This window comes from Cupressus sempervirens, chromosome 10, assembly GCF_028749045.1.
Source record: "Cupressus sempervirens isolate cs-2001-9-10 chromosome 10, ASM2874904v1, whole genome shotgun sequence".
Classification (NCBI taxonomy): domain Eukaryota; kingdom Viridiplantae; phylum Streptophyta; class Pinopsida; order Cupressales; family Cupressaceae; genus Cupressus; species Cupressus sempervirens.
In genome coordinates, this window is record NC_143127.1 from 884,573,162 (window position 1) to 884,594,679 (window position 21,518).

Sequence of the window (21,518 nt, forward strand, 5' to 3'; positions counted from 1 at the left end):
TTTGAGAACTTGGGAGCCATAAGCAAAAAAAAAATTGCATAATGAAAATTCGGTTTAATACTTGTTTGTATATTTTTTAATGTGCAGAACACTTTTCCCATATTTCAAAAAATAGCTTGAAAAATTGACAGATCAGTTGCAGTGCAGATTGGTGAATTTATCGAGCAAATGGGAGAAATTTTAGAGTGTGATGACTAGCTATTTTGAGGACTTTACAAAGTCAATGAAACAAAGATAGAGTATTTTGGTAATACTAGTAGAGAAGCATTTCAATGATGTTTATTTTCTAGTTGATGTTGATTTCACTTATGTTCAAGTTGTTGTTCCAAGGGTGAGATGGCTTAGACCACTACCTTATGAGATTAATGTTGATGAGGCATTTGTAGCCATCCCTGCTTTACTGGTAGAAGAAGTAGACAAGGATGCTACTACTTTTGGAAACTATGATGTAACAAAGTCAAAAATCACAATGGACTTAAAGACAACTTATGTGATGATGAAGAAGAATAAGTGTTTGAAGAAGCTCAAGGAACAATTTGGTGAAGGGATAGAAGGAGCTGAGGAAGAAGAATATAATGAAGATGATGAAGATACATCTGCCCAAGAACCACTTGCTATCACATAGAGTCCAAGTGAGGACCAAGGAGAAGAAGAAGCACAAATTGATGAACAGGTTGAGAGAGAAGAAGCCAATAAAGCACCTATTGCCATAGAAGAGAAGAAGAGGAAAGCAAAGAATCCAACAACAAGAAAACCTAAAAATGTTGTCAAACTTTCACGATAAAAGTATACAATTCTTGTTACTAGGGCTAGCACAAGAGCTACTGCCAAAAACACTCTGGAGGTTTTGAAGCCTAAAGGCAAGAGAGAAGGTACAACTACAAAAGAAGATGAACCTAAAGAGGAAAGGAAGTATATTGCCCAACTAAATTAGATGAGGAGAGGACTAAGTCAGATGATAAAAACTAATTTAAAGTGGTGATTCATTGTCCCTCTTCTGATTTAGACAACTTGTGTTAAAATATTAAGAATAATTCTAATTTAAGTGGATTCACATGTGTTGAGTTTGATAAACTTGGGAAGTTAGATATGGATAAAGTAGAAGATTCTATATATGCCATGATGGAAACTTTTAAAATGACTCCAATTGGGATTTCCAACTCTCTACCTAAGAACCTACATGATAGAGTTGAGAAAAGGTGGAAATATAGTCTCACAATAGAGAGAAATATTAGAGAAACTACACTTGCAAGAGTGATGCTAGATTTAGACAAATCTAAGATGACAAAAGCTATTAACAAGTATAAGGGAAGATTTTTCCAAAGTACCAAGCTTTTAACATCTTACAGAACAAGATTAAAGTTGATGTCCATCAAAACACACAAATATGGAAGGTAATTTATGGGATAACAACACAAAAAGCTATTGAGAAAGCACCTAAGGAAGTAGGTGAAGACAAAGTAGAGGAAGAGAGTGTTGAAGCAACCAATGATGAATCTGTGATGGAAGCACATGGGAAAGGCACTACAGAAGCAATAGTTAACAAAGAGTAACAACAAGAACAAAATGTACCAGAAGCACACATGTCGAGTGCCAGTCCTTAAACAGATATAGTAAAGGTTAATGATGTGTCTGACACCATCATGAAAAACATCAATCCCCTAATAGAAGAGTATATGTAGAAGATATTGACTGATTCCACCACCAAGCCACAACTATGCAATCATCCTATGTTGGTAAGTGTGGATGAGATTGAGAAGGAAGAATTGGCATCTGTAGGGGAGAAAACACAAGCATTATCAAATGCCCCTCTATTAGGATTAAACCACAGACAAAAATAAAAATTACATGCAAATATAAACAATATCATAAAATAATAGATCACATAGAAAAGAACACAAGACACCAAGATTTAACGTGAAGAATTTATGAAGTATGTATAGTACTTCCCCGATCAGTGACCACAAACTAACATCCTCTCAATCTACAGAGGTGCAACCTTACACGCATATGGTAGTATATTAAAGGAAGAACACCATGCCTTCACATATTAGCACTAAGGTACAACATATTTTACTACTAGTAATTACAATATTTGAGAAAGAAAGGACACGAGTCTAAATAGGTCAGGAAGCCAGTCTTGCACCTACGCTACAAGCACAAGCTAGAGAAGAGATCAAAGAAAAGGAGAAGGATAGGACTAAATATTCAGTATTGACTAAAAATCTAGAGGAAGTAATAGCAATACAAACACTAGTTACATTACCAAATACTACTATTCCTACTCCTAGTCAAGCACTTCACAAGCCAAGTACTGAAGCTACACCTTTGCAAGCATCAAGCCCAAGAACTAGCACATATAAGGTTGATGAGGTGACATCCTATGGTGACATCAAATCAAATGAGGTGATTGAGTTACTAAAGTATGATCTTACAACAATCATAATAGAGTAGATGAGCATATTGCAGGAGGCTCTAGCAAGAATGAAACACCAATAATTGCTCAGAAGGGAGCACAGGAAAAAACAAGCACTTCATGACATCAAGGAAATATTTCTTGATACATTCATCCCCCCTACACCTAATGAAGCCAAGCCAATCATTGAGAAATTGATAAATATTGTAGAGAAAATTAATGATGAAGACCTAGATACCAATGTAGAATTATTGGAATGGTTTGAGAAGAAATTTCAAACCAAGGTAGATGAACATATATCTAGTGCCATTACCCTACACCAAGTTGAGTTAGCAACCAAGATTGAGGGTGTAAGGAAAGTATTAGAGAATATTTTCTCTATTGACACCAACTTGTGTGATACAAATCTATTCATACAAGAAGTGCACTGATATATTGACACTCTACAAGGATATGAAGCTAACATGTACTACTCTACCCAATTCTCCAACTATGAGTCAAAAGCACTTCAGGAATTTGATGAAATCCTAAGGTCAGTTGGCAGCCCTACATGCTCAAGATGCAAACATTTAGGAAACATTGATTAGAATCTAGTCCATGTTGACCCTACACATGGATATACTACACCAAGAACTATCCTTTCCAAAAATAATGATGAAGAAAGATTCCCATCTTTCTACACATGAAGGATTAGTTCATCTTGCTGCTAAGTTATCTATCCAAATCAAATCATTGGAAGTAGCATGTGATAACTAGGATGCAACTCTAAAGATAATACTTGAGGTCCATAAAACTTTATTGGAAAAACACATGATTGATGTACAACCCATGACATAATTTTCAAAAAGGGGGAGAATAAATGAAGGGGGAGAGAATGAAGAAAGGGGGAAAATGCATGAACGAAGAGATTAGTTTTGGGGGAAACCAAACCGAGACAGAGTTAGCTCAAGAGATCTACTCAATAAGAGTATTCATAATTAGAATCAAAATAAAATAATCAACTTAGGGGGAGTTGCAAAATACTTTTTTTAGGTATGACTAATAAGTCATAAGTGTGTTGCAAAATTTTGAAGCTTTGAAGTTTTATATGTAAGACAAATACTAAATGGATATTATCTAAGTTATGTTGTCCCAGAAGAGCTAAAGGTATTCATGCATGACCAAGTATTTTACCACTCATGTCAAAGGGGCAGATTTTTAATCTTAGATTGGTTTTGACATATGAGTGACAATATACTTAAGTCATTTTCTTAGTTTATGTTGAACATGTAGTGTATGTTGAGCGTAAGTTCTTAGATATAAAATATATGTTGAGCAACTAGTAAGTGCCAAGTCACTCAAGTGTTGAGTAGATAGTAATATAATTGAGTCATTTAGATGTTAAGTGATCAATTAATACTGAGTCATTCAGAGGTTGAGTTACAACATTGAAGATGTAGTGGATGCTGAGCATTTGACACTTCAAGTGTCGAGTAAATAATTTTGGACATATTTGTTTGTAATGGTACAAAATTCTATGTAAACCATTTTGAGCTAACTTAAGGATTATTTTACAATTTTAGATGCTAAGGATGAATCTTTACTCAGGATCTCTATGCAGTACATGTAACCAATCAATTGAAGGGATGTTTTGAGTGGCTAGATGGATGAATTACAATCATTGACTCATACCTAATACTAAGTCACCTAGGTCCTGTTAAGGAGGACAAACCCTCAACTTTGTATGAATGTGGAAGGAGTGAAGAGAGAAGTTTTCACACACAAACAAAACATTCATGGTGGCTAAGGAGTTGTGAATTGAGATACATTGCAAAATCAGCTAGAGCAGAACAAAGGAAAGGAATTAGAGGATAGAAGAGATACACCTAATAAGTGAGGATCAAGTACACATCATGAAAGAGGTGATCTGTTATATAGTAGTAGAGGGCTAACTGAAGGATCCTTATTGATACATTCTAGTAGGTGAATAAATCTTTTAATAGATTAGTCCTAACAAGTTGTTGTAAATCCTTTAACAGGGTGCTTACTTCACTGTAAGTTAAAGTCCTTTAATCAGGGACACTTCTAATAGGGTGTTGAAATCCTTTAACAGGGTAAGATCTAACAATCTTGTAAGACTTTAATAGGAAAAAACTCTCACAAGGTAGATCATAGTTTATGATCAAGTATTGTAGTCTTTATTGGATACACTTTATTACTACAGTAGTGGAGATTTTTGGCTTTCATCCCCACCCCTGTTTTACCTTCTCATTGGAGATTTTTTCTATAACCAAATGTCTTGTCTCATATATGTGTTGAATGTTTTTTTCTTTCACAGTATGGATGAGTATGTTTAGCTAGTTATTTCAGTTTAGATGCAAATTGTGAGATGGATGTGTGGTGAATGAATTTATGGCTAAATATTTGAAGGATTGATTCCCTTCCCCCCCCCCGCCCGCCTCCTTAGAGTTTACTTTCCCTATTGTATTTCCAATAGTTTTGAAAGGACCTGAAACCTTTTACAATGAAACAAGAAGAGACTAAGAGAAATTGTGCATTAACACTAAAAGGATAAATAAGTCATAACAAAAAGCCCTAAAACAATAGTCAAAAGATAAATATAGCAGAAAAAAATAGAAAGACAACAAAAGAACAACTATAATGTCTTTAGTAGGTCAGCAACTTGATCAGCTCGAATGTTCATGTTTACAATAGAAGCCCTTAGCTCATCGATCTCTTTATCATCCATGACCTTAGTATTCTTCAAATTTTCCCTTGTCCATTTTCTATGGCCTTGGTCCTCCTTCATTTCCTTTGTGTCCTAGTTCTTTCTCCCTTGCTCTAGCTTATCCAACAGAACCTTGATATTATCTACAATACCTTTCAAAATGGAGTAGCTCTAATCAATAATCTTCTTCAAAACATTCTCAGTGCCCTCTACTCTATTGTCTAAAAGATCAATATTTTTTTGCATGTCCTTCACCATTTGATCCATAGCTTTGGTTTTACCTTCAAAAGGGGGGAATTTCTTCATGATATAAGTAACATCGTTAGAAATCCCAATCAGATCTGTGAGCCTATCTAGATGTTTCCCTAAAGTCCTTTCACCCTTGTTGGTTTTTCTCAGTTGATCAAATTCTTTTCCGAGATCCTACATTTTCTCTTTCATATTGTTAATGTCCTTTCTCATCTTACCAAGGTTACCAAAAACACCCTTCATATACCCATATTTATTTAGGACAAAACTCTGACTCTAATTATCCTCATCCAAATTCAAATTATCTTTCTCTGCATCAATGTCATAATTATCTTTATCCTCAACCTTCCCATGAGGTATATTCTTCTTATCTCTAATGTCCTTCTCATTATTTTGAGTCAAGGGATCATCATCTAAGGAGAATAATTTCTATTATCGTAGTCTACTAGCATATCTATATTGTTAGAAAGGAAAATATGCAAAGACATTACATTTTAAAATATAGTTGTACCATCTTTGGATCTACTTGCATCTAGAAAAGTTTCCTATATATTATTTATCATATAATTATAAGTAGACACTATGAAAAATATATACACCCAAACAATTAGTTAACAATTATGATCATTATATTTTTTCTCTCTTATTGATCATTCACATACATTCCACACAAATTCTTAATAATGGAAAACATTAGCTGATTGTCTAGGTTTATAGATTTGTTCCACCCAAATTATTAATGTTAGAATGATTTATCCAGTTGTCCCTATTTTGAGATCTATTCCACACAAATTCTTGATAAGATGGTACATATTGAAAGAAAATCTAATAAACAAAAATGTCACCTTCATTGGCTAAACATTCATCTAATCAAATAAAATCTAATCTTATGACTACAATACTTTCTTTTAAGAGAGATTAATTGAAATAAAAATTATCCTAGATACACATTCCTAAAATGATATTTTACAAGAATAATCTCAAATAAAAATTAAATCTTGTAAAAAATGTCAAATTGATAATATGATAATTCTAAAATGATATTTTTAGCTATATTTTAAATAATAAAGTTACATTTTATCATCTTACTCTATTATATGAAATTCACACTTATTTCCTTGCAACATTTTCTATCAAAAAATAAAGGTCTTAGCTTTGTTTCAAGTGTCAAGGATGTCACTTTTGAACATTGTTCAAAGTTAAAATAATATGGTTATGCTTTAAGACATACCACCAGTTCTAATAACACCTATCAATTGTAGCTAGCTTACTTTTATTAAATTTGGCTAGTGCAAATAAGAAATTATTTATATTTTTATTACTAAATAATAAAATACTATTGAATAGACTTTCAAACAGGTTAGAGAGATCATATTTATGGGATTTGGTTATGAAAAGTAAGAAAATTGTTTACCCTTGCTACATGTTTTGTAGTGCATGCCCCTAGTTTACATTTTTTCTTTCATTGCCAAACACTTTTAGGCCAGTTTTATGTTTGATGATTAGTAGCATTATTTCGAGATTATTAGATATTGTTTCAGATTCAGTTGATAAATGATGAGATTACTTGGTACTCTATACTACATGTATGCATAGTGATTATTATAGTATTTTAGAGTTATTGATGATGTTTAGTTAGATGGATTATCATATGTGTTTTCTTATGGATACTTACCCCATATTGCATGTGTATGGTGTGCATGTATGTTTTCTTTATGTATGGCATTTCTGATGTGGTTAAGGAAGGGAGTTGTAGTCACCTGCTAGTCAGGATCGACATAACGCACCACTTCCTGCCATTGCTTGTTTAGCTTAGCATATTGTGTTTGCACACGTGTGGATTTTATGCAAGTTACAAGTGCTTGGTATCAATTTCTCTAAATTTCCAAGATGAACATACCCTATCACATTATCTCAATGGTAAGAGAGGGGAGATAAATTCTTAAGTCTAAATACTAAACCTTTTAAGCCATTTGTCCTAGAAAATTAGGACAAGTATCTGAGTTGTGTACCCTCCGAATGCGTCGAATAATGTTAATTTGTGATTATAACCCTTTAGTTTGATTTTGTATGTGTTTTGCTATGATGGGTTTTTGTATTTTATTTTATGAGTCTTTGGTGAATTTTCTATTAATTAAGTCTAATTAAAAGATTAAATTAATGATTTAATTTAATGGAAAATTATTACGATATTTTAATATTTAATATTTAATTAATTGGGAAATTAATTAAATAAAAAAAATTAAATTTGAAGATAAAAGTTATAAGAATAAATTTAGAACATGATAATATTTATTTAATTTAATAATAATATATTTAGAGTTCATTTTTAAATAAATGCTAAATAATATTATTATTTAAGTTAATAAATAGTTATCAAATTAAACGTTCGAAAATAAATTAAGAAGTGAAAGAAAAGAAATTAATTTATCGAAATTTTCATGGTTGCATGATGCGTGCATGAGATTAAATTTAATAAATTAATTAAAAGAGAAGTCAAGTAAAAATTAAATAAAATAATTTTTAATAATTCAATAAACATAAATGGGAAATCAAAAGAAAAGATAAATGAAAGATAAAGAAAAGTTAATTTAGAGTTGAAGTCTGGTGAGTAAGGAGTTCTCTCGGGTGAATGCATAATTAGTGCCCCGATTTTAGGAGAGAACTCCATATCACAATTTGGGGGTTCATTTTCAAGGGACCATGAATTTTGGAAGGGGAAAGAATTTTTGGAAGAGAGAAGGTTTTGAGAGAAGAAATTTCTCTCACAAATCTTTTTGAGTGTAGTGATTTAGCGTTAGGCTTAGGTAGGGTCTTGTGTTTTGATCACTGAATGAACTATGTAATTCAATATTCCTATCTACTTTGTGACTGTAGAAATTTGTTTCCTCAAATTTCATTGTATGAATATTTCTAATCTTCATTTTAAATCTTTTGTTATTCATATTGAATTCCATCTATATATCGGGATTGAAAGACCAATTAGAAAACCTTATTCTGAAATTAAAAAGGAATTAGTTTTAAACTGAGAAGGGTTTCTAAAGGAACAATAATTTTAAATAGAAAATTTGACTATTTGGTTGTATTTTCCCTATTAGGGTATTGTTGGAATTTTTTTTATAAAACTATATATATTTAAATTTTTTTATGGAGGGGACTGTTGATAATTTATATATTTTTAAAACAAAATTATTATAAAAATATATATAATAAAATGGGGTGGGTAGGGCCACCAACCCCCCAACCCCCCTCACCTTTTTTTTACCCTGCGGCTTGCGTGTGTAGATGTATTGCTGCATGCAGGCAATAGTAATAATTACTGTTGCCTATGGCGGTAGTTGGCCTACAGCCGCACGACAACAACTGTAATATATATGGCTGTGTGGGCCCAAAATGCAGTCTATTATTTTTTTTAAATTTATTATTATTAATTTTATTTTATTAAAATATAAATTAATTAAAAAAAATTAAAATATAGTTACAGTTATTATTATTAAATATTATTAAAATTAAATTTTATAATTAATTAAAATTAATAAGGATTAATTTAATAAGATTATTATTAATAGTTTCTAATATATATAGTGAATTGAATTTTGAAATTTGATATTTCTTATTATTAATAATTTAATATGATGTTATTATTTTATTAATAAGATAATAAATATTATAATCAATAAATTATTATTATTATTAAAAGTTGATAATAATGGGAGAAGTATTTAGTAAATATTTTATCGAATACTTTATTTGTATTATTTTAAGTAAAGTAATTTGATGATTCTAATCCTTTTGGTAGGAATCGCATGTTTTAACTAAACTTAGAATTTTTTTGGTATAGTTGGTTTAGTATGTTATTTAGAACGAATTCCTTTCTCTAAAAGAACTTGAATTAATTCAAAAATGTACATTGAAACAAATATTGAAACCTTATAATTAACTCAACTATATTTTTTCAAAACCAAACCAAACTATGAGACTGCTTTATTTTCTGTATGTTGTCTATGTTTTGGGTTTGGGTTGACTAGAGTGTTGACCAATCCTAGGATGTTACCAGAGGCTTGGGAGTTATGTGATTGTGATGCTATGCTGATTTGATCTCGATTTTTTTAACCCAACCATGGTAATGTGTCTGGTATGCTCTATGATGTGTGTTGATCTATTGATTGTTATTGCTTTCTAGTGTTCTCTTGTGAAATTGAGGTGAAAGGTGTGACTTATCTAATATAACCATTTGAGTCTTCGATCAGTATTTTTGGGATGCTTTCCAGTTGCTCATAGAGAGCTGATGTGTTATTGTGAATTATCTTTTGATGCTTTCTAGTCACTTGTAAATGACTGAGGTGATTTCATATGATTCTTTAATTTGAGATTTCATGAGCTTAGGGTAGGTAATCTACATGTAATGTTGGGAAGTAGCTTGCAATGGAGGTTAGGGCCCTAAGTGGTTCGTAGGGTAACCCATTGTAAGTTGTTTAATAAGTGAAAAAACTACACTAAATGGGAATAAAATGAACCTAATAAGAGTCTTTGTATGTTCTTGCTCATGCCTCGAGTGCTAGTACAGACTAGGATGGGAGTAGAGAGAATGCTTGGTTGCGACCTTGCATCTGTAGTATGCCTTCTGAGTATGAGAGGATACTAGTGGTCGCATAGGGATCACTAGGGGGCCAAGGTGCTCAGAGAGTGCCAGGGTAACTCTAGCACGATTCATGTATGACACTTGCCCGCTTACATAGTAGGTTTCATATGTGTCTTGTTTACCTTTGGGTATAGACGTCAACTTATCTTGGAACCCTTGAGTTAGCATACTTTTAGGATTTCCTAGACATAGAAAGTACTTTGATATATTTGGTTTGATATCTTGTTTGGGACTTGAGACTATCTCCTCAATGTGGTGGGAGTGAGCCATTTAGGTTCCACGCAGTTGGGTGGTAGTGCTTTTTACTCTTACCATTGAGATTCGTCCATGCTACCATAGCTAGGGTTTCCTTGTCTACATTTCCTTTCATTCTATCTATGTATCATTATGATGGATGGTTATATTTTATGATGGATGTTTATATTTGTTTTATGATGGATGGATATATCATGTATGGTGGATGGTTTCATTTATTTTATTGTACTTTGTGTCATGGATCTGAGGAGGATGATGTATTTCTATTTCTACATATGTATATTCTTTTAGCCTTTCATACCTTGTGACATGTACAACAAATGATTGAGCATTCCGAATTTCATTTGCCAAGAGGCATTCAGAACAAATGTATATTATTTAAATGAAAATTGGACTTTTTAATTATTCTTTCATATGGATATGGTCTTTGATGGACTTAGTATTAATTAAATTTATATGTGACTCAACATCTTGGGATCCTTAAGGAATGCAATATGTTATGTTTTCTTCTATATGATTGTATGTTATTGCTTCCGCTACTTTATGATTGATGTGTATGTAAATCTTTCTTGTTTAAAAAAAAAATTGTTGGAAAACTTAGTAAACTTTAGGTTATTTCTTTTGGATCCCTTGGCGGGGTGTTACATGTTTTCAATATTGATCCCTATCAGAAAGGAGGTTGGAGCACTCTAAGGAAGTTGATGGAGTTTCCTCTTGACTTTCTTGGAGTGCTTACTTACAACTTCTTCATTCATCTTACTGATTTGGACCTCTTCATGGCTCTCTTTCTACTGGTATTTGTCTCTTTCTTATGATTTGATTGTGTTTTTCTATGGAGTCGTGTTTTCTTTTCTCATTTTTAGTGCTTCAATTATTTGGCTTGTTTTTTAATTGTTTCCCTCCAGTTCACATTTACTAGGCCAAGAACTTGACCTTTGATGCCTTTTATTGTAAGGAATTTACGTGGCCTCAAGTGATAGGTGATCAATATTAGTGAAGAACCTAGAGTAGACAATGTTAATTTGTTGAAGATAATGTTTCTCAAAGTAATGTTGATTGTCACAATGTTGAGACCCAAAGAATATTGACCAAGGCTTCCTTGGTTGTAATTGATTCTTTAGCTCTCTAATTGCTATATGTGACCTTCAATAGAAGATTAATGAAAATTGAGGCATTTGAATCCAAAGGATTATTGGGGGCTAGAAGTGATGCGAGTGAAGATGGAAGCATCCTCCAAACTAGATACCATTGATGACAATCAAAGGGTAAGATTCTAGGAGAGTGTGAAACTGGACCCATTAATCAAAGGGGTGCAATTTACAACACTTCATTTTTATACCCCATTAGAACACATGGATTATATTCAAAACTTGTGAGTGATATCTAAATAAGGACCACCTATAAAATCACCATAAGGCATGATAGTAAAGTATAAACAAGACTCATTTTTTCATACAAAATTGGACATTCTTCTTTCGATTGTGAATATCAACAAAGGCACAAGAAAATAATCCATAACCAAACTACAATAAACACACCAAACATTATTGAATTTATCCTTAACATGAACAAGCGATCTTATAGAAAATTATCTACATTTTAAACTTATTTATTTATCATATAATGATGCTTCCACTAAAAATGTCAAAATTTCTTATTTAAATAGTTATCAATCATCAATATTTACAGTACCCATATATTTAAATCACATTATAAATGATAACTAAAATGTTGTATTTCAAATTAAAATATTTGATTATAGAATATTGTTCCATGTATATTTGATTATAGAATGCACTCTCAATTCCGAAAGTCAAAGTCTGAGAGATTCGTACGAGATTAGTGCCCCGGTAAATTCTAGAATGCTATGGCCATTTGTTTCATCAATGGTGGATTTTATCATTACGTATCAGATAAATCAAGAGACTATTATTGCTGAAAACAACTGAAGACGTAGAAAGCAGAACATGTTTCTAAGAAAGCGAACGAAATAAAGAAATGATTTCACAGCGCACTGACCGCACTCCGTTCTTGACGACTTAGAGTGATTTGTGACGGTCGAGAAACGGACATGCAGCGATAAACGGACGGACAGGATTCACAGAATTTTGTGTCTGTTGAAATGAAGATGACGCGCATAATTGATTGGACCCACACGTTTAATGGCCAATTCCATACGAATCTTAGAAATACATTTTTTTGGAAAATTGTAAAGTTAAAAATCTTGCATCTATGTTTATGCAACATATTAGTTTGATAACAAAAGCTAAAATCAATTAATTTTGAGTGTAGAAATCCAAAAATTTAATCACTTGTTAAAGCGTAAAATTCAAACTCTTGTTTCTAAGATTCTAGAATTGCAAGGTCAGATTATATTTTAAATGTTTAATTCAAGGAAAACAATTTTTTGAAGGAGAAATAATTATCATAAAAAAATTGTTAATTTTTTTAATTTATTAGATAAATTATATTATGTATAGCTTTTGATGTTTTCATTATTTGTACATTGAATATATTTGATTCGCAATACATTCTCTTTAGTGTATTTGTAATAAGAAGATTCTAAGTTCTTATAGATTCTAAATAAAGAATATATTGTGTTTATAATAAAGAGAATATTGAATAAGTTCTAAATTTGAAGAATATTGAAGAGGTTCTAAGTTTATATTTTAAATATCAACCTTTTCAATATTCTTCTTAATGTGCTTATAGAAAATAGTACAAGAAAATTTAAATTTAAATTCTTACTAAAAATTATCAAAACTAGCACTTGCACCAACAAGGTGAAATAGTTACACTAGTAGCAAGGTAGGCTTTATGTAATGTATTTGAGCGGATGAAAAAATCAAAAGAAATGGACATTGCATTTCATGATAATAATTGCTTTTAAAATCATTGCGACTGTATAGAAATTGGGTGAAAATAAATAAATAAATATAAATGTGGGAAACTTATATTTTAAATTGGCAAGCCCTATAAAATGCTTTTGTAATACAAAAATGTTTTCAAACTGAATCAAACTAGATGTCTCTTAAATATGTAATAGTAGAAATATATTTGAACCCTAGATTAGGTGTCAAATTTTGACACTAATTATGTAGTCCTAATCAATAACTAAGATGGAAAATTATATAAGAGGAAAATTCATAAGTTTCAAACATTAGTATTTATTAATTGTGAGTTATGCAATTAGTAGATGATTAATTTCTAAGTATTTGATCTAAAGTATCATATAAATAAGAGAAATTTCCTAATAATGTATAATTAAAATTATCATATGAAAATGGCTCTATTTAATATTTTTACTCGGATTTGTTAGGGAAAGAGTTGTTCCAATTGGGCATCCTCTTTTATCATTTTATTTCTATACAAATTTTTTTGTACTTTGGAATATATCTCAATGGAAAACATTGGTTGATTGTGAAATTGGTTTAAAGACTTGACTATAGAAATGGATACGAATGTTAGCCCTTGCCCATCTATTCTACTAAAGTTGATTGTTGCTTTTTGTAGTGTTATTTCTTTAGTTTTATGTATGGTTATAGCCCATTTAACCATAAGTGCTATTTTTATTATACTACCAAATTGTACAAAAATTATGGTATAATTTTGGTGTTATCTCGATTCTATGGTCATTGACTATTATTATTGAGAAGAAATACATTATGAAATGGATGACTTGACCATGTTCTATCCATAAATTGCATTGTTGGTATAGATATTTAATGAGCCTTGTTATCAATATTGACAAAGTCACTTTATCCATCAACTTTACTCTCTTTGCAAGTAGTGTCTACTCTATTATATATTCTTGTCCATTTACAATAATAAAGCCTGCTTACATTCTTGTCAAACAATTAACAACCTTGCAAGTCTGCCAATAAACATATCTATATTTTGCGCATATATTATTTTTAAGGCATTGATATCTCTATTAAGAATATGGAAGCATTTTGTCAACAAATCATGGGTTTCCTATTGTGCATGCCTTTCTCCTGCAAAAATCATTGCAAAGGTTGGGGCATTCAGTAAAATTATCGCCATGCTTAAAACTATTATGTGAGAACATCTAAGCAAAGATGGTGATGGAAATTTGGTTTCCTATGGTGCATTTAGTTCAAAGCTCACAATTCCATGGGTTCCAATTTGGCATGGGATCGATCAACTTGGAGGTAGTTTCTGATAGGCCCAAGTGATTATCCTTGGTTTTGACATTTATTCAAGCATTTTGTATCCATCCTCTACCCAGCATGTAGCATTATTGCCTCCCTTAGGAAACTGATAAGTCATGGTGCTTTACATGGTACTAACCTTGTTGTTTGTCTTTGAATGAGCAATTATTGTGATAAGAAAAATCCTCTTACTCAACACAACAACCTACAATTAGGACAAGACTTGGTCATATATCTCCCCTACACACTAAAGGTGCACTCTTTCTCATGACTCAAGCATGTTCTTTTCCTGGTTTGTTGATTGGTTTATGGCTATAGGTTCAAGTAGTGAGATTTCTTGGGAATACAATAGAAAGGGATCAATAGATCTAAACAAGATTCCAAGAATTATCAAAGAGGGACCATTCTTTGGAGAACTAAAAATAAAAAAATCTATCACCCTCCTTGCAAAAATATTGAAGGGCAACCTCATGCCTCCATATTTGTATCAACAAGTTGAAGATCTCAAACCTAAATATGTCAATGAATTGATGAATTTTTAAATATCAACTATTAAAATTTTGAATATTGGACAAAGTTAGAGACAAGTGGAAACATCAAGATTATAAATGTTTACAATCAGCTAATTGAGACCTTAGAGAAATGGACACACATGACTAAAGAGACTCCAAGAGGAACTTCATTTGACCTTATAAAAATATAAATTGTTTGGAAGGCACATAAACTAAGGCAACATTTGTTAGGGTTGGTTTCCACTTCAAGCTCTAGAATTTAGTAGAAATTTTGGATATATGAAGATTTTAATCTAGGTCAAGCTTCACTTTTTCTCTTTTTCATGTTTTAAAAGTTCTTGATCAGAATATTACAACTTAATCATAAAAAAATTAGTTCCTCCTATTTAATTGTTTTAAAAAAATGTATGTCAATTTATAAAACTATACATAAGTGGGTATTTTGATTGGTAGTATAATTGGTTACAACATGCTGAGTGTACTCTTTATGATTGTTTATCTAGATGAATTGAACTATACAAGATGATGTAGGTGAAAGTCACAAATATTATTTAATCATACAAACAAAAATTTATATTATAAATCTAAATTGAAAAGTAAATTAAAGTGACAATATGGTACACTAGCACTTGTACATCATAGGTCCAAGGGTCAAGCAAATAACTAAATATCTATTGTTTATGAATTATGACACTCAAGACTATCAAGGTTCCCTTCACATTGAATCATGTAATCAAACATATTTGTTTAATAGCTCAAAATATAGTCAAAACTAGGAATTTCAAATTTAACTATTCTTTACAAACTACATAGCTTTATTGTCAAAATTATTCTTTACAAATTATAGGGCTTTATTGTCCAAATTAAATAGTTTTCCAAATTAGAGGAAACCATAACTCAACCATGATGTTACTACGAGTGTTAACTTTAAAACTAGGCCCACCAAGACACATGTCAATATGTTGTTATGTCACAAGAAATAAAGACCGAGTAACTCTAAATAGCGAAAAAATGATGACCGTGGATCTTACTTCATTTGGCAGTCCCAAAGATACATTAACCCTGTCAATACTTTGACCAATGGGAACAATGCCCTTTGTGAGTTCATTTGACAACATTTCCACCTCACCTAGGACCCACTTGCCACGCATCGCATTGTCTCTATCTCATTATGAAAAAATGACATACATTTTTGCATAGTGACATAGTGATGGTCGTTGATGTTGATAGATCTAATGATAGACAAAAAGCTCATTGATGACTGTATTGACTAAAGAGAAAGGGACCCATGGTGCTATGTGGCATGTTGTCACTTTGTTGAGTAAAATAAAGCTTGTACACTTCTAGGAAGTGACAAAATGATAGTCATAGATCATGGAAGATCAGACAATGACCAAGATATGGGTCCACTGAAATATAAGACGTGCGAGCACTTTGGGAAATAAGATATAACCTAAGGTCCTTTTGAAATGTATTTTCTACATGCCCTAATATTTGAATATTCAAATTTATGAACTTTAAGTATGTTCAAATTCAAATCTTTCATTTTGGTGAGAAGGCAAAAATAGCTAACACTTACCATGGTTTATGAGGGGAATATTTAATCGAACATGAAATTGTGCATGCATGAGAATGAGTTTGTTTGAGGCAGAGAATCTGACAACAACTATCCAAGTTCTAATTCTTTAGACATGGCTTGGATGCCCATCCCCATATGCCTTCATATCCATCAAGCCTTGATTATTGTACGTAATTCCTTTAGTTTTGTTTAGTATGTAAGTGAAATTCGAGGTATTTTAATTTTGGGAAAGTACAAAAGATTTGAATTTTTTTATTAAAAAAAATCTATTTACATGTAATCAAGTGAACAATTAATACATTGATTTAGATAATAGAAGTAATTTGTAAATTAAAGATTTAAAATTAATTGGTTTTACATAAAACTTTTTAATTTAGTTTCAAATTGTAATTAGAAATCAGAATTATCATTTGAAAAGCAGATCATTTCTATTTGATATAATAATTATTAAATATTTTATAGAAATATATCATATATTTTATTAATAGTTTTTCTTAACAATTTATATAATGTGTAAATCTTTACATTTAAGTATTATTATCTATTTAAATTATATAATTAATAATGTACTATTGGATTTCTTTTTGTATAAAGTAAATTAGAAATATGTTTCTGGTTGAATTGTACAAGAATTTGATTATTGTTATATGAAGATTTTGTTTTAAATCTATATCTATTCTCAATTCATTAAGTATATAACTATGTGTGTACATACATACATACATATGTTTGTATGTATGCATGTATGTACACACATAGTTATATATAATTTTGAAAATAAAAATTTTGTTGAATATTTTTATAGTTAATTTTCGATATTATTTTTTATTAATGAACTAAACTAAAATAAAAAGAAATGAGAAATATGTATGTAAGAAGTATAAAAACCATTAAATAGTTTGACTAAGTAGACTAATTTCTTTGACTTAGTATGAAGGTATTAATTTATCACTTAGATAGAAGTGACTAAAAATATTCTAATTAAAAAGATTGAAAACTTGCAATAAATCAATCACAAGTTATAACTTTAGAGTGTTATAATTTAAAATAATTATTTAAAAAATAGTTTTGAATTTATTATCTTTAAAACAATTGTAAACTATGAAGTCTTAGTTTAATGATGAATTTTTTATAGTGCAATCCACAAAACTATTTTATATCTTTTGTAGTTCAATTTATGAAATATCTAAAATTATTAATACATTTAATTATATATTTTTCAATTGATACCAATTTCATTAAAAATAAAAAATAAAAAATTTAAGAAAATATAATTCAAAATTAATTATATTTAGTTCAATCATATTTTGGACTGCACTGCTAGAGGAACGGACGCTGCATGCTGCATAGTAATCAATGGTAAAAGTAATTGGGCAAGATGTGTATTCTAGAGGAAAGTGCCCCGAGATTTCCTTTCATCTTCATTTGAATACAATTTGCAGTTTTACACAGGATGTATAAAGCTGTACAAAAACAAAGCTTCGTTCAAAGATTTTTGTTTTTTTCTTTCGAATACATCATTCAAAGATCTTAATCCGTGGTTCAAGTCATTGATACAGATTTCGCAAAACTATGACGGTAATTATTCATTGAAAGACCTGAAAGCGGTCTAATGTGCTGTCAAATCTTTTCTTTATTTGATTCCCTGTCGAGAGATATCTACGCTGTAAAAGTCTTCTTGTTTTATTTGTTTCCTCGTACTCTCCTGGTCGAACGGGTGACTTATTGACTTTAAACTTTATCGTTTTAGATTGATCATGTACCCGCACTTCAATACTAAAATGTTATTTATTTTCGATAATGGCATGGCACATTAGCATAGAATTCTGTTATAGTGGACTAGGAGAATCGTATTCAAACGAGCATTATCATTTTCTTATTTCTTATGGTGGAATGTTTTGAATTATTGGCTATTGGCTACAGGCAGTGAAATTTCTGAACTTCCGCGGGATTGACTGGACCGCGTCCGCCATGTTTCTCCTTTGGTGGCCTGATTAATTTCTATTTAAATTCGATACAATTGTTAAGAGAGATACGAACGCCATGGTTACAGAAATGGGGAAGAAGTATTTTTTCATAGCAATGACTGTAATAATTATTGCAGAGCATTACTGCAATTCAGTAGCAGGGGAATATGGTGGAGATACACTTCAACGGGGGGCTTCGCTCACTGGAAATCAGACCCTAATCTCCCAGAATGGCAAGTTTGAATTGGGATTTTTCAGTCCAAGTGGAACAAACAATTGGTATATTGGCATCTGGTATGCCCCCATCTCTCAGAAGGCCATTGTTTGGGTGGCTAACAGAGATAATCCTGTCATAAACAAGCCTGGAGTTCTGAAATTTTCAAGGGATGGTCATCTTAGATTGCTTGATAGAAATGGCAACTCAGTTTGGCCGACCAATATTGGCGAGAGAGGATCACGAGCAGTGCTAATGGAGTCTGGCAATTTCATAATCTTCGACGGTCTCAACGAGTCTGCGGTTGTTTGGGAGAGTTTCAGAAATCCAACAGATACATTGTTGCCTGGCATGAGTGTGTGGAAAGGCATGACGCTGACTTCCTGGAGGAGTTCTTCGGATCCTGCAAGTGGGCTCTTCTCTTTCAGAATGGACTCGGCTCCAGGAAGCACTGAGTTATTTATGTTGTTTAACAAGACGGTTCCATATTGGTCCAGTGGAGAATGTGTTGGAGAACTTGGGCAAAACTATTTTACTAAGGTTCCCGAATTAGAAGGTCAGAGGAAAGTTCAGACGTCCTGTGTGAGGCTCTCTCCTTGGAAAATATACATTCATTTTGGCCTAAATCCAATAGATCATATGATCACGGGGCGGTTCCTGCTGAACCAGATGGGAGAATTTGAACTCTACTTCTGGATGGATGACGGTAGATGGAGTCTACGGTGGTCGACATACCGAGGGCAATGTACTGACTATGAAATCTGCGGGGCGTATGGACTGTGCAATGCGAATGATGTGTGTAGTTGTGTTCAGGGCTTCACTCCCAAGCATGGCTCTCAAGGTGGTTGGTGGTCAACGGGGTGTGTTCGGCGAAAACCTTTGCAGTGTTCTCACACGAGGGGCACAACGGACGACTTCTTAGAAGCCAAGAACCAATACTTGCCCGAAAGGGAAGCTGTCTTCATCAACAACGAGCCAACAGAACAAGGCTGCCGCGCAGCTTGTCTCAGCAATTGCTCCTGCACAGCCTTTGCTTTCTCTAATTCTGGTCCACCTGTCTGCAGAGTCTGGTTCGGGGATTTATTGGGAATGAGCGTTACATCAGAGAGCCAATCGGTTTTCATTAGGCTGGCGGCTTCTGAGCTGCAGCATTCGACATCAGACCGAAGGGTGAAAGTCCCTGGGCTTACGATTGTACTTCCTGCCGCAGCGGCCTTTTGTGTTGTTTCAGCTTCTGTGTTCGCCGCATTTAGCCTGCAGAAACGTCGAAGACTGTTGAAGGAGAACGTGGAAGAGGAGGTGCCAATGTCTCTCAGAAAGTTCAGTTACAAAGAGCTGCGGATTGCAACGGAGAATTTCAAGCATAAGCTGGGTAGCGGAGCATTCGGTTCTGTGTTCAAAGGAAAACTGGCCGATAACACGCCTATTGCAGTTAAGAGATTGGAGGGTTCCACGCATGCAGAGAAGCAATTCCGTGCAGAAATTGTTACCACTGGCAGAATACAACATGTGAATTTGGTCCGACTGTGGGGATTCTGCGTAGAACGTTCACAAAGGTTACTGGTGTACGCGTACATGCCCAATGGCTCTTTAAACTCTTTCCTCTTCTCTAAGCCGCAAGATGTGGAGAAGGTGTTGGACTGGAAGACTCGATTTCAGATCGCACTGGGCACGGCTCGAGGATTACTTTACCTGCATGAGGAATGCAGGGATCGCATCATTCACTGCGATATCAAGCCCGAAAACATTCTCCTTGACAGCGACTTCAGCCCAAAGGTGGGAGATTTTGGGTTAGCGAAGCTGGTTGGTAGAGATTTCAGCCGCGTATTGACCACCACAAGAGGAACTCGAGGGTACTTAGCTCCTGAGTGGATCTCTGGCCTTCCTATCACTTCCAAAGTGGATGTGTATAGTTTTGGCATGACGTTGCTGGAAATTATATCTGGCCGAAGAAATTTAGATTTAAAGGTCGAGGAGAGTAGGCTATACTTTCCTACCTGGGCTTCATCTCAAATTCTGAGGGGGAACATAAGAGATGTTGTGGATGCAAGGATAGCAAGCGAGGCAAATATTGAACAAGTTAGAAGAGCTGCTGTAGTGGCTGGGCTGTGCATTCAAGATGACGAGAATAGGAGGCCGAGCATGGGGGAAGTGGTGAAGATATTGGAAGGCACAGTTGAGGCTCCCGTGCCCCAAATTCCGAGGTCTCTACAGCTGCTACTAGATCAGGTAGATGACGCCCAGAGCACCACTAGCCACGGTGAACCTCCATCCGTATCAGGTTGCTCCGCACTAGAAAAATAGTAGCCTATCTTAAGCGAAGGGTTAAATGATAGATAAAATCGAACTTGTTGCGTAGCCAATGGGTTACAAAATATAAGGGAGAGAGGCATGATGACATCACTATAGAGATGCAATATGTGTATGGACAACGAAGTAAAAGTAATATAAAGGGTGTGATATAAAGTTATAGGAAAAAATTATATTTCGGGTTTGATATATATGTTAACAACTGCTTAAACGAACATTGATATTTCTTCAAATTTGCAATGAGATTTGTAAAGAATATGTTTTTTTCTTATTCATCTAAATGTTAATAAAGTAGAGGAAATTCTAGTGAGAATACGGTAATAGACACGGTGTAGTGAAAATATCATAAATTATAAGGAGTAAAAACTTCTTATAGTAAAAATCAATGATATGTGTTGCACAAATCAAAGTTTTGAAATATCAATTAAGTAGAAGAAACCTAAGCAAGAACAAGAAAATAGATAAGTATAGTGAAAAAACTTATAATTTATAAGA

At 32.8% G+C, this 21,518-nt stretch overlaps 1 pseudogene across 1 annotated transcript; it reads left to right on the top strand.

Annotated features, from left to right (window-relative positions):
- Positions 1-18,336: 18,336 nt before the first annotated feature.
- LOC149536818 (G-type lectin S-receptor-like serine/threonine-protein kinase At2g19130 pseudogene) lies at positions 18,337-21,240 on the top strand (annotated as a pseudogene). The gene has a single exon (XR_016357808.1). The product of XR_016357808.1 is annotated as a G-type lectin S-receptor-like serine/threonine-protein kinase At2g19130 pseudogene (transcript).
- Positions 21,241-21,518: the final 278 nt, after the last annotated feature.